This window comes from Gallus gallus, chromosome 1, assembly GCF_016699485.2.
Source record: "Gallus gallus isolate bGalGal1 chromosome 1, bGalGal1.mat.broiler.GRCg7b, whole genome shotgun sequence".
NCBI classification, from domain to species: domain Eukaryota; kingdom Metazoa; phylum Chordata; class Aves; order Galliformes; family Phasianidae; genus Gallus; species Gallus gallus.
This window is the reverse complement of record NC_052532.1, coordinates 141,139,474-141,154,876: the sequence shown is the minus strand read 5'-3', so window position 1 is coordinate 141,154,876 and position 15,403 is coordinate 141,139,474.

The window sequence follows — 15,403 nt, the reverse complement described above, 5'->3', positions numbered from 1 at the left end:
CACATACTGTGCCACATACGTGTGTACACACCATTTGTAAGTTAGTTTCACTACACCTCCACATGACTGATAATGTCTAATTTGAGTGCTCTAATTTTCATCTAATGTGAAGCTAAAACAATAAATAAATGAAACATAATTTGAGGTAAAATTAAATGCATGCTTTCTGGATCAAGCTGTCCTTTCCTCCCCAACAAATCATAATGCTCCACAGGAATAACAGTAGTTAACTCTTTCAGCTGTGTGCAATGGATAAAAATGGGTGAATTAATATTTCTTAGTGTTTAATTTGATTGCAAAATATGCCACAGGAGCTCACTGGATTTAATTATCACTTCATCTTAGAATAATTCAAGATTTTAAATTTTCAGAGCAAAACTTTCCAGAGTTCTCCTAAGGGGATCTCATTTTCATTATTATTGTTTTTTTGACAAGCCACTGTTGGAGAAGACTTAACATTTCATTACTCCAGGACATTAAACTGCTCAGCAGACTGAGCTCATTCCCTCTCAGTATGTTGAGTCATGCAGCTTCTATGCAGGGTTTGCAAAATTCCTTTATCTCAGCTAACCCCTGTGACCCACTCCAGTGACTGACTGGCACCTTCCCTGTGTGGGGTTAGGATACCTTCAGGCTCTTTGAGGAGTTTTTGTAAATTGTTCTTTTAGAAGATTAACAAGGCCTTCACAGTTATGAAGTAATCCAGGAACCTCTTCTGCCTTTATACGTTGTTGCACAAGAGCCTGGCGTCAATGAACTCATGTGCCTAAATGAGCTCGATGACAAAAAGAGATAAAGATTACAGTTGTAGTGTTTAAACTGACCTGTGATTAGCTGAGTTGAATCTGACATGGATTTACTCCATGATAAAAGCTGCAGTGGCTACTGTCAGATTACTAAACTCTGGCAACTCAACAAATATTTTCATTTTAATCATATAAGAATGATGATCCTGTTCAAATCTTCCCATTTTTATCATCTGAGTTGGAAACATCGGTTGATCATGTTGTCAGTCAAATAAGCTGTCCTAGCAATAAAACTGATAGCCCCAGGCTATGACGGCTTCTTTCATTTAGCACTTTGCTTTGCACAGTTGGCCCATGCATAAACTGACACTCAGTGAGCTAAATTAGATGAGACTGAACAGCCAAGTACGTGAGAAAAGATCATATTCATCCTGACCAACATGCAAAAACAAACTGAAACAAACTGTGCTCTGCGGATTAGGAACTGGGTGCCCTAGTGGACAACAGTTTGGCTGTCAGCCAGCAGAGTGCCCTGGTGGCCAAGAAGGCCAATGGTATTCTGGAGTCCATTAAAAAGATCACGGCCAGTAGGCTGAGGGTGTGATCCTCCCCTTCAATTCTGTCCTGTTAAAGCCACATCGGGAGCATTGTGTCCAGCTCTGGGCTTCTCAGATCAAGAAAGAAAGGGAACTACTGGAGAGAGTCCAGTGAAGGGCCCCAAAGATGATTAGGGGCCTGGATCATTTCCCTTAAGAGGAAAGGGTAAGAGACCTGGGACTGTTCAGTCTGGAGAAGAGAAGGCTGAGAAGCGATCTTATCAGTGCTTATAAATATTGAATGGATGGGAATCAAGTGGGTGGGGTCAGGTTCTTTTTGGTGGTGCCCAGACAAGGGGCAATGGACACAGGCTGGAACACAGGAAGTTCCGTTAGAACTCCATTAGGAGTCTCCTTCTATGGAGATGTTCAAAATCTGCCTGGCTGCTTTCCTGTGTGATCTGCTCTAGGGAACCTGCTTTTAGTAGGGAGTTGGACTCAATGATCTCCAGAGACCTCTTCCAATTCCTTCAGTTCTGCGACTCTGTGAAAAGGTAGATTTTTATTTTATTTTATTTTATTTTAAATAAAGCAGCAGTATAACAATTTGCATAGTTGTTCTGCCTCGAGGAGTGGATATATGTAAAAAGGTGTGGACTTGATTAGTTTGGACTTGAATTTTTTTTTTAAATAAGTGCTCAAATACAAGTTTAAAGAAGGAAAAATAACATATAATCATCTAATTTTGGCTGTGCATGAAAGATAAAAGTTTAAAGTGTGAGACATACATGTAATTACTTATTTTCAATCTATTCTTTCATTTAAATCTTTTTGAAGTTGCACAGTATTTTACAGCATGAGCACACCTAAAAAATAAAAAGAAAGGGAAGTTAGTGGTTAACTGCCTGTCCACAATAGTTGCATATTGCATTAAGAAAAATAGCAGATATTGCACAAATTTAACAAAAAACAGCAGTCATAATTCTCTTGTAAGAGGAAAGTAATGTAAGCCTACAGTGACAAAGCACCAAAGAGCTTTTAAATCACACAATTAGCCTTGTGGTAGCATGCATGTTTCCTTGATACAAGACAACACTAATAGAAACTACTGTGACACTTTCAGTGCCAGAAAAATAAAATATCTTCAGAAAATGTAATGCAAAAAAAAGATGTAATTAAACAACAAAAAAAGAAACAAATAATTCATCTGTTCTATGTCTTATTCATATGGCATTACAAAATAGATGTGGTACAAATATAGCCAATCGACTAAGATTAACTTCTGCCTTCCCAGCACCCCTGTCGTTAGTGGCCCAAGGACTCAGATATTTCTGAGTAGCAAAAAACATTTTCTAGTTTCTCTATGCCACGCCCTGCAAACAGTCCTCCCAGTTTCAAACTGCCTGTGCAAAGGAATAATAGAATAGGTAAGTGGACAAGAAGTGGATTTCTACAGAATCTTGTTCCCTGCTTCCCACTGCTTTTGATCTTAATGATGTTGCTTAATAATGTGCACTTACCAAATCCACCCTATCCTGAATGACAGCCTTTCTGCCTGTTTTTCTTCTGGAATTCCTCCTGAAGTGCAGAGTACCTCTGCATTCCCCGCTCTTCAAATTCCTGATTAAACTGTTATCTGCTAGAGCACTGCACTGTGATAACTGATCAAATTGATGCCAGGACTGACAGTTTTTCCTGGATTCTGTTTCCTCTCCTGAGGCAAGTATTAAATTCAAAATTGAGGTAACGATCAATATATTTCTTATAGCCTAAAAATTAAATTTTTCGGGGCTAAAATTAATCAAAATATACATATTGCACATAATTTCACCATGAAAGAGATTGGTTCATAGAATCACAGAATGGCCTGAGTTGAAAAGGACCACAGTGATCATCAAGTTTCAACCTCCCTGCTATGTACAGGGTCGCCAGCCACTAGACCAAGCTGCCCAGAGCCACATCCAGCCTGGCCTTGAATGCCTCCAGGGATGGGGCATCCACAACCTCCTTGGGCAACCTGTTCCAGTGTGTCACCACCCTCTGTGTGAAAAACTTCCTCCTAATATCCAACCTACACCTCCCCTGTCTCAGTTAAAACCATTTCCCCTTGTCCCATCACTATCCACCCTCATAAACAGCTGTTCCCCCTCCTGTTTGTATGCTCCCTTCAAGTATTGGAAGGCCACAGTGAGGTCTCCCTGGAGCCTTCTCTTCTCCATGCTAAATGAGCCCAGTTCCCTCAACCTTTCCTCATAGGAGAGGTGCTCCAGCCCTCTGATCATCTTAGTGGCCCTCCTCTGGACCCACTCCAAGAGCTCCACGTCCTTCCTGTACTGGGGGCCCCAGGCCTGGAGCCTCACAAGAGCCAAGTAGAGGGGGACAATCACCTCCCTCTCCCTGCTGGCCACCCCTTTTTTAATGCAGCCCAGAACACAGTTGGCCTTCTGGGCTGCAATCGCACACTGCTGGCTCATGTCCTGCTTCTCATCTACCAGGACCCCCAAGTCCTTCTCTGCAGGGCTGCTCTCAAGGAGATCATCCCCCAGTTTGTATAAATATCTGGGACTGCCCTGACCCAAGTGCAGCATCCAGAACTTGGCCTTATTGAACATCATTAGGTTTCCATGGGCCCACTTCTCCAGCCTGTCCAGGTCCCTCTGGATGGCTTCCCTTCCTTCCAACGTATTGACTGCACCGCTCAGTGGTGTTTTTCTTGGTTTTCTTGTTGTGTTTATTTGTTTGTTAGTTTGCTTTGCTGTTGTTGTTTTTCAAGTGGCCAGCGAAGGAGCAAAATGAATATCTTCTGCTATTCAAGAGCCTTTGGGGATGGTATTTCCAAGATACATGTACAATTAAAATGGTTTTTCATTATAAAATCATGGAATCACCAAGGTTGGAAAAGACATCCAAGATCATCCAGACTAACCAACCATGTAACACCAATATTTCCCACTAAACCATGTCCCTCAGTACAACATCTAAACATTTCTTGAACACCTCCAGGGATGGTAACTTCAGTACCTACCTGGGAAGACCACCACAGCACCTGACCACTCTCAGAGAAGAAGTCTTTCCTAATGTCCAACCTGAAACTCCCCTGGCACAACTTGAGGCCATTCCCTCTAGTCGTATTGCTAGTTACATGGGAGAAGAGGTTGACTCCCAGTCCTCCCTTCAGGTAGTTGCAGAGAGTGTACAGCCTCCCCTGAGTCTCCTCTTCCACAGACTGAACAATCCCAGTTTCCCTCAGACGCTCCCCATAAGACTTGTGCTCTAGACCCCTCACCAGCTTCACTACTGACCTTCTATGAACACACTCCAGGGCCTCAATGTCTTTCTTGCAGTGAGAGGGTCAAAACTGAACACCATACTCAAGGTGCTGCCTCACCAGTGTTGAGAACAGATGGATGAGAACTTCTCTGCTCTTGCTAACACTATTTCCAATACAATCCAGGATGTCATTGATCTTCTTGGCCACCTGAGCACACTGCTGGCTCATGTTCAGCCAAATACCAACCAACACCCCCAGGTCCATTTCCTCTACACAGTCTTCACACCACTCTGTCCCAAACCTGTAGCATTGCCTGAAGTTGTTGTGGCCAAAGTGCAGGACCCGGCACTTGGTCTTGCTGAATTTCATCCCATTGGCCTTGGCCCAGTGATATTATTCTTCTTTCATCATGATACTCCTGGCCATTTCCTCATGAACATTCTTTTCTTAATGTTTGCTCTAAGGTAGCCAAGTATGCAAGCTCCTTTTTATTTCTTAATTCCAAAAGGGAATATGGAAAGTGCCTGCTCTGCTTTTCTATTAATGCATACCTTACAGTGGAGATAATCCACACGATCCAAGGAGCAAAACCACCCACTTCATGCAGGTGTGTGGGCATGGCTGAGCTTCAATCTGCTGCCAGAAACCTAACATGGGCCTTGAGATATATACTCACTGGATAAATATGCAATCCTTCAAATGATTTTGCATCCAATACATCACTAATAATTTATAAAAATAAATAAGCAAGCAAAGAGCTGGAGCTTGCCACTTAGTACAATCTTTGAAAAGCCTAAGTACAATAACTATTTATCTCGTTAACAAAAGGAAAATGATGCCTACTACCAAGTTGTTAACACTTCTTTCAAGGCTTTTAAGCAATCTTTTTTTTCTTCTTCTTCTTCTTCTTTAGCCCAGTGACAAAAGAATTCTTCACAGATTTTCATGCAAAATCTCTAAGAAGCTATCCAAAATCTTTAGGACTTTTCTACCAGGGTTCCTCCTCCTTCTGCTTGCGATTCTATTTGTCTCTGCTCTTATGTGTTAATATGAAGAGCCATTCTAGAACAAATAGAAATTTAATTGAAAGCATATAAATTTGCTGATGTGATGGTATATCAAATATACTGGCTGTTAGTGTAGGCTTTAAAAAAAACTCACAACATTCTGTAGTACCTCAAGGCTATGCTGGAAGACGTACACACCTCATTGCATCTCAGAAACAAAATAATTTCCTAACATAACAAGAGAATTAAAATTAAATGTATACACATAAAACTCGAGTAATAACTGCTTGTTTCCTGACCTGACCTAGTTCCTGGACACTATTGCCTCTTAAACAGCTCCCAAGCACCTGCTGTGTTATTTGCTCAGGTGCAGTATGTGAGCATGGAAAACCAGCACAGGCCACAGGATAATGTAGCTTTCTTTCACCTGGACCAGCACCCTGCCTAGTGAGCCCTCTTAAAACTAGAACTGTCAGAGCATGTGAGTATTAACCTTGGGTAAAGGTTGTTCAGATTGAGCTCTAGGTATTCACATCATGTGGTACATGATCTGAAAAGCATGGCCAGGTCTGTGTTGCTCCTGTGGAGTCATACATCATGGTTGTACTCATGGTTGACTGCACGAAGTCAAAGTTTCCTTTCACTAGAGCTGACCCTGTGTGTGAGTGGTACATGGGAGGAAAGAGAAAATGGTGATTGTCAGCAGTTTGTACAGTTAATGGAAACCTTATCTCCTTTATCTCCAGATCCACAAAGCAATGTGGTAGCCTTTTGACACTGCTCTCTCTCATCTTCACATGAAAGTGTTGGACAGACAACTTTTACTCATTCATTCTAATACATTTTAATTTTGTACAGTAGTTTGCTACACTTATCTAAACTCACCCTACAAGTCCTCCCACTGATGTTATTAAAATATCAGTATGCAGGGATCAGGCTACTTTGAATATCCTGCCTGGAAAAAAAATAAAAATAAAGGAAGAAAAAAAAAAAAAAAGAGAAGAATTTCATCTGTATAAATGTTATCAACTCATACAGATAAAAAAAAAAAACCTCTCCAAACAAATGCCCAGTAGAGCACATATCATAAGAAATTATGTGGGAAAACGATTCTGTTAACTTACTGTTATTATTACCTTTTCTTATTTCTAAACCTTCACATATTAAGACAGACAAATATTTTTTCTCCCCTACACAAACATCAGATAATCTTCACATTTATAGAATTCTAAAGTAATGATTCTCACAATACAATAAGGGCTGCAAACAATGCATGACAGAGAGCTTTTGCTTTCAATAGAAGTGAGTATCCAAACATCACAAGGAAAGCCTGCAAACTAGAAGGCCTCAGCAGGATGTAGAGTGATGCATGGGGGCATATAAAAATCACAGGGAAAAAAAATTTATATTTAACATCTATGTACAGTAGTACATAAGTGCATGATGTTTTAGGAAACTCTCCTCCATCTTCTATTCCATTTCTCCATTACTATATCACGTTTCTCATCAGACTGCAATACTTCTGAGAGAGGGCTTACATCTAGTTGAGCCACCCCTAAGGCACCTAAGATGCTATGGAAGCACATATTTTTAATCCTTACTTCTCCCTACTCATTCTCATCTTTGTTTATTAACTGACACTCTTTAGAAATCCTGGTCTTGAAGATTTGCTACTTCCCTATTTCTCTATGTTACTATATGCTACTTTCAATTTAAGCAACTAAATTAAGTCAATGGCACCCAGCTTCTTCTCTCTCCAGGCTTTCACCTGCTGCTTCAAGGCAGGAAAAAAAAAAAAAAAAAAAAAAAAAGAAAAGAGCAGTTCTCCCCAGTCTGCAGCTGTAGGCTAATTATCTCTCCCGTCTGTCAGCAGAAAATTTAAAGAAACACACACTTTTACTTTTTTCTCTTCTTTCAAGTAACCCACAGGCCAAGTATTTTCCATTTAATTTTTGCTTTAACTCCTCTGACTTCAGAGCCTGCTCATAATAGCAGATTTTAGTTGGGCAGATTATCACTCACTCATTTATCCCCAGGCACTAGATGGGGAATTCAGGCACCATATTTGTCTCTGGATTCTACCACAGAAGTCAGACACCTAGAATGTAGGTTTGAGCATTGCCATACCTACAACACTCTGCATGTGGGACACCCCCGACCTACATCAGCTGTGCCTAAGGCTGCTTTTCCCTCCCACATCCCTTCAGCTGTGGTTAACTGGCCTGCATTCATAAATAAATGGTGAAGGATATTAAAGACACAGAATCTCTCTTTCAGATTATAAATATTTGAGCTGGAGTCTGTGTTTTAGGGGTGAGAAAAAAAAAAGTCTTTTTTTTTTTCTTCTTCTTCTAGAGGCATAGAAATTTTTCTGAAAGTAGGAGTTAGGTAAGAATTCTAGATATTCAGGTTGGATATTAGGAAGAATTTCTTCTCAGAAAGAGTGGTGAAACACTGGAAGGTGCTGCTCAGGGAATTGGTGGAGTCACAGTCCCTGGAGGTGTTTAAGGAAAAGGTAGATGGTTTTGTGGGACAGTGGGGACTTAGGGATATGGTTTAGTGGGCAATACTGGAAGTAGGTGGATGGCTGGACTAGATGATCTTAGAAGACTTTTCCAACCTAAATGATTCTATGATTCCCTATATTAGCAATTTTCAAGTTTATTATTTCTCTTTATGTTATCAGGAAGAAATTAAAACAAAAATTAGTTCAGTAGCTGATAACTTCCTTTAATGACTCAGATAAATATGAAACAATAAAGTGACCTGAAGCTTACTCCTTTTCTGTCTGAACAGAACTCAAGACAGCATATAAAACAATGCTGAATTCTCTCCTCATCTCACAGTAATTTTGTTCATGTTGCCATGGGAAATGCACTGCTCATTAATTAGTTTACTCATCCTTAATATTTTTTGCAATAGCTTGTAAACAGCCTTTTCTAAGTAAAATCAATCATGTATCAAGGATCTGATAGGTTGGCCGAGTCCTTGCTGGAGAAAATGGTCAACACTTGATTGAGAAACTGAAAGTTGTCACCTCTGCTAATGGAAGAGAGAGAGGAATATGTCCAAATCTTCCAGAAATAATTCTAAAATAACAAGGCACACCAGAGAGGCTTTCGTACATTTATTTTCCACCTCGTAGTAGAGAAGCAAAAGTGGTTATAGACACCTAAGCAACTGAAGCTGATGGAAAAGACATATGGCATTGGATATATCGTGTGTTTGCCTGAATGCAAAATACTGAAGACATCTGAAAATGTCATCTGTGAGTCTTGAATGTTGGTGGGAACACCTCTCACCCAGAGATAATCTTTTGAAGTGCGAGGCCTCAGCTGTTTCCTCAGCACTTCCTGCTGACATCGTCTTTGATGCCAGCTCTGGCACTGCTGCTTTTAGCATAAAGTGTCTTTAACGTGAGGCTAGATTTTATTCATTGAACCTTAAACAACATTTTTCTCTTGTTCTGTTTTTCCAACCGTATGTAGATGTCATTTGTTTTAATGCATTTCAGGCTGTGACTATTAGAATATAAAGTCCCAAAAATGCTAAAATGGGATAGTATTTTTTTCAGTTATCGTGCATTCTGCATAATTGCCCCTTCTGCCAGACCATTAATTACAAGCCAGCTAGTTCTGGCTCTTAGTGGTTGAAAACATATAAGAAAATTGAATTTATAAGATACATTTACATAAGCCTTCCTTTTTGCCTTTCCTCTTGTTGAGAAAATGAACGCTATTGATTTCCTATTATTTATTTTCTGCTGCTCTTAGCTTAAGATATTCATAGAACCTCAGAGGATCTAAAATCACAGTGCTGAAAGAGTTAAGAAGGTTTTTTAAGCAAAGAAAATGTGTGTCCAGACTTGCTGAAGCCTTCAAAATGCCATCTAAAAATCAGTGTATAGGAATCAGCACAGGCTCAGCCACAGCACAGAAAGTAGTACTTTGAGAAGAGCTCTTTATTGTTCAAGTACTTTAAAAGTGTATTTTTAAACATCTGGAGATGTGAAAACTGTACGACTGAGACTGTTACGGGAAGAGGCAAGGGATGGCAAGCAGCTGTGAGATCAACAATGTAACACCTGGTTTCTGACCTAGAGTGACTAAGAAACTGAAGATCTCATCATTGGCAGCCACAGCCTTGCAACGTGATCTATCCTCTGATATATTTGTCTAATGCTCTTTTTAGGCCTCCTGTAGGCTGTAGCTGCAGAAAACAATCCCTCTGAGGTTGGTTGTGGGTTTTTTGTTTTTTGTTTTTTTTTTTTTTCTTTTGGTAGAAATTGGCAAAGAGATGAGAAACAAAGTAGGAAAGATAGCAAATGGATCTTGAGGAAGGGGGAGCCCTTGTAGGGGGAGCCCTTCTCCACGTATAAAGAGCAGCCTGTTCCTACAATACAGAAATTCAAGTTCTGTCTTTCAAATCTCCAGGTGTCTCCTAGACCTCATGAATTTCCTAATTTTTCCTCAGTTTCTGCTTTTAGCATTCACACTTCCTGCTGTAAGGGACCAACTGCATCAAAATGTTTTTAATCTGCCAGAAGGTTAACTTATAAGTGCTGTATATTTGTTTCAGTCCTATGCACACCCATACATTTTTTTTTGGTGCAGACGGGTACAAAGTCAGTGGGAATTATGCCTGCATATGCCACAGCTGAATATGGCCCTAGATTTACTGTGTCATCAAGTATTTGCAACACAATAGCATTTGTCAAAATGCCAGTGTGAAGCGCAAGTGGGTTTTAAACAGCTGTAGTACTGACATATGCTGCCCTTTGGTTAAGCCATGACTTAAAGTTCAGCTTCCCATTTAGAACAAAAATTGACAGATTACTCTTTTCCAGATCTTCAGAAGTAGTCAGGCTCTCATCTAAATCATTCAGATGGGCACTACCAACACCCCCTACTCCTATTGAAACAAGCAGGTACCTTGATTGCTGAAAAAACTCCTAATAGTGTTCACTCTCCATCATCAATGAGACAAAAGCTCAGAGACCTTGCAAATATGTGCACTGCCACTAAGATGTATACTGCCACTTACAATATATACTGAATTGGGATAATGTAAGGGTCAAAGTGTACAGACAAGATTTGGACTGCTTAGGAGTATTTGCAGTGTCTGCTGTGATGTGAGCTTTGTCTTCCGTATTGAAAGATATTTCCCTTAATGTCAGGTTTTTAACTTTCTCTTACCAAAGAGCAACAGGATAATGCTACTACATATAAATCATGAGGCTGGATGAGCAGGTAAGGACCTCACTCCCTAAGCCTCTGGTTAATAAACTGCTGTATGGCAGAGACTCTGTGCCCTCCCTGGCTGTTCAGCCAGTGTTGATAATCCAACAAAAAAGAGAGAGAAACTCAAAAGACTTGATAGGGCACTTAGATGAAATCCTATACTTATATCTCTGCTCTGAATCATACTGGCCATGTATGTAAAAGCAGGACTCCTGCATCCCTGGTGGATAAACTAAAATGGAAGGCAAATGAGTCTTTTTTAGAGGCAGAGGAGATGGTGGTATTCTGGCAGTGACACCTAGTACCTAGGAAAGGGTCCAGCCTTTGCTTCAAGCATGATCTGTCTGCAAAAGATGGATTGAGGAGTAAGGCAAATTGTTGGTGTGTGGATGATTCTCTTGGTTTGTGAGGAAGGAAGCGGATTAAAGTGGATATTTGAAAAAGGAGTTGTATGTATCCGGCTGGACTATACAATGACAGAGTATACAGAGAAATATTTCCAACCGATGTATTCTGAAAGAAATCCTGATTTTGTTGTAGAGAAATGCAGGTAGAAACCTTTAAATCTTTTTGACTGCAGTCAAAAATATAATCCTCTTTGGATAAGATGCCTAAGAGGTGCTGAGTAGTTTCAAATCCGACTACTATTAAGGCAAGCTGAAAGTGCTTATCACCAAGCAAGATACAGATGTTTTACAGGAACAGTCTACCACAGTGCTGTGGACACAATAATTGGTCATGATGGAACCCAAATTGTTTCATATGTAGTTCCTACTCACCTAGTCTAAGATTGCTCAACAGAAAAAGCCATGTAATCTCAACTAGCAAACTATATATTCTTGGTGTCTTTGCTTTGTAAGGATACAACAGAAAGCGAGAAAGATTTCAAAGTACAGAGTAAAAAATAGTTTAGGGCATGCAAAATTCCATAAATGCAAATAGATTGAGGAAAAAAAGCATGCTATCAGAATGAGAATGACATGAATGAAACTGTCAAAGAAAAAAAAAAAGTAGTCTAAATATGCTAAGAAGTGATAGAATTTAGGAGTTTTCCCTGTCTCAGAAGACACTAATAGAGTTTAAATACATTAAAGGCGGAAAGCTAAAAACTGATCAAAGAAATCACTCTTCTGCATGATGAGTGACTGAACTATAAAACTCAGCTCCACAGAAAGCCACTGAGGCCTAGAATTTAGTCAGATTTAAAAAACTAGAATTCAAACACCAATTAAGAACTCTCAGAGTCCTGACTTTCACTGTTATTGGAGGAAAGAACTTTCTACACTCCCATTCATCTTAAAATAGTGGGTAACAGGCAGGAGTTTTACAAGAGTCATATCTGTAAGAAAAAAAGGGCCCAAACCATTCATGCTACTGAAATCAGTCAATGGCATGGGTGAGAAATTCCGCTTCACATTTAAGAAATCCCTTTGGTTCCAGCAGTGTTCCAGGAGCCAGCAGCAGCACACGGAGTCTGCCTGTACTGAATACTAGGCCTTCCTGCACCACCTAGCAGTACGCTGTCCTGAAAGGCTGGTGCCCACCCCCAGGGTCTGTGAAGGCCTCACTGTGACACTGACATCTGCTCCTTCCTGCCTCGGTGGTTTGTACCACGCAGGCTGGTTCTGAGGTTTTAGTCAAGCCAGTTCCTCCTCATTTATTATTTCTGGCAAAATAGAGCTTGCAAAGAGGTACAGAGGGAGAAGTCAGATGAACTATGGCATGCTGAAAGCCCTGCATCGGCCCCCACCTGCACTCCTTAGATGATCAGTCACTGATGAATCTTTTGATTTCCAAGTGGTCCCTTTGTCACTGTCATCTGCAGAAAGCTGAACTGCTTGTCACCACTGCTCGGCCTCGCACTTATCTCTGCTCAGTGCAACCACCAGCGCTGTCTGTGCAACACAGAGCAGCTCTTTGCTTTGAGAAAGAGCCATCAAAGCACTCAGCACTGAGGCCTCCCTACCTCCTATCTGCCTCCATACAATAGCCTAGGCAACCCAGTGCAGTCCCTTATTGCTGGTGATATAGAGAAAATAATATCAGTCCCTACAGTGCCTGCAGGCCTGGACAAGGCCTTTCAGCACCAAGCTGTATTGGTGCTTCAATCTGTCAGTGATGTCTCACAAGTGAAATGTGACAGTCAAGTGACAGTAAGAGATTTCCCAAAGCCTTGATATAAAATTAGCACAAAAATACGTTCTCTTGAGTCTCATCTACATATTCGTAAGCTCTGCTCTATTAACTGTGCCTTCAGTGAAGGAAGTTTCCACAGTGATTGCTGTGGAAACATTGCAATCATCAGTCAGCTACAGAGAAAAACAGAAGTGTTATATAACTTGACGAATATAGTCCTATCTTTAAAGTATTGAGGCTGGGGGAAAAATCTGTTTGCTGTTTTAAAACACATTAGAAAAGGGCAGATGGAGGGGAACAGAAAAGAGATTTATGTTTCTCCTGCAGAAACAATGTCTCTGTATAAATCTCTTGTATTGTGTGTAATCACATAGGTTACACCTACTGGTGGCCAAAGTATTCAGACTTTAATTTCATCACTGCTCATCATAAGAGACTTAAAAGCTACATAAATAAGCCCCAAGGTGGATGCCACCAAGCTGTTGCACAGACAGTAAAACCAGCGGTGCTTTCTGCTTTTCTGTATGGACAGAAATAAAACAAAGCAAAATACTGTCTATTGGCAAAAGTCATTACATCTTTGAAACATCTTGACTCAATTCTGAGCAGCACACCAATCAGCATTTCTTAATTATGCTCAATTAATTTCCAAAGCAAACTGCTTACACTTTTCTGGGGGGGAAGATTTTTAAAAACTTAACATTTTATTTATTTAAAAGCACAAGAAATAGGAAAATATAACCTGAAAGATTTTATCATAATATATTGATGAATGGAGATGTAAAACCAACTGGGCTGAAATGAGCTATATTTGAATTGTATTTAGGAATTTCACTGTACGCTATTTTCCTTAAGATGCAATTGAATAAACACAAAAGGAAGATATAAAGCCACATAAAAATTCAAACCAAAGCTGATTGGAAAATAAGGGGCTTAGTAGAAAACACACTCTTTGTACAAGAACTGTTTTCCATCAGAATGTTTTCTTTATGAAAATGTTGTTACCAGCTGAAGTCCAGACCCAGTTACATAAAAGAAGAAAAGTCTAGGGTAACATTTGAAAAGAATCTTTCATAGTGAGCAACAAAAGCTTTGTCCAGAAGTGAAACCTTATCTTGGAAGATAAAGGGCTTTGAAACTGACAGGGCTGGTATACTGAGCAGGTGATCAGGGCATGGCATCAGGGTGTGTGATACAGTCTTAAAGGCTAAAGGAATGCAGCTACCATTTTCTCAGTCTTGGAAAGTCAGTAGATGTTCCAGAATTAGCAGTATGAATCTTATAGCCTGAAGCCTGTTTTGCAGTCTGGAAAATTCACATCTGCTTTATAGGTTATGGACAAAAAGGATACGTAGCACATAATGGAGAGAATGCAAAACAAAGACAGCCCACATAATTTTTTTTTTTTTTAATTTGTGCATCATCATTCGGATTTCCCCAAACCTTGAGACTTTTTCAGACTGGCACACAAGGAGACATTTTGCATCATATTCTGACTTCTGAGCCTTCTGGCCTCCCAGAGGATCCTAGAATAATTTGATTGTAAGGGACCCTTACAGATTGTCTGGTCCATTCCATGAACAGGGACATATACAGCTCAGTCAGGTTGCTCAGAGCCCTGTCCAGCCTGACCTTGAATGCCTCCAGGGACGGGGCATTCATCACCTCTCTGGACAACCTGTTCCACATCCTTTAGTGTCCTTCCCTGTGACAAAGGCTGAAATGCTATTTCTTCTGCATAATTACTGAATTGTTCATGTCTTCCAACATGCCACATTCCAATAGTAAAATTTAAAGAAAACCAACATTCAGTATTTGGAGCTAATTGCAAGATTCAGAAGTACTGGGACAATGGTGTGTGGGGATGAATAGAAAACATAACAACAGCAGACAGCTGACCTGCCATTTATGCTTATGGAATAGGACTGAATGCGGGAGTAGGAAGGAGTGAGTTTAAAAACTGCAAGAGAGGACAAAAAAAAAAAAAAAAAAAAAAACACACATTAAAATGTGAACAATTTTTTATTATATATTTGATAGTAGTCCAACCTATTTTTAATGAACAGATACAGCAAAATTGCTGATGATGTTCAATACTGCACAAATTACAATAGTTATAGCGTTTAATAGCAGTATCTTAGAAAAGCATGTCATTGTTGATATGTTGTTTAGTACAGCCTTTATAATATTCAAGATGACACTCTTATAAAGCACTTTCTTATAGCGTAAAAGGTATAATAAAATCTGTATGAGTATTGCTTATGCATGTGCACTTCTGAACTATGATAAGTAGGATCAGATACCAAACTGAACGATGCTAATTTATATCCAAGGAAGGCCTGCTCTAGGAGCAATCAGTTTTCCTACTCTCAATGGATTCTTCATATTATTAAATTTATGACTCCTCTTTAACACCCTAAGTATATGAGGCTCTTTCAGTGTACTTATGAAAATACTGCTTTTTTTC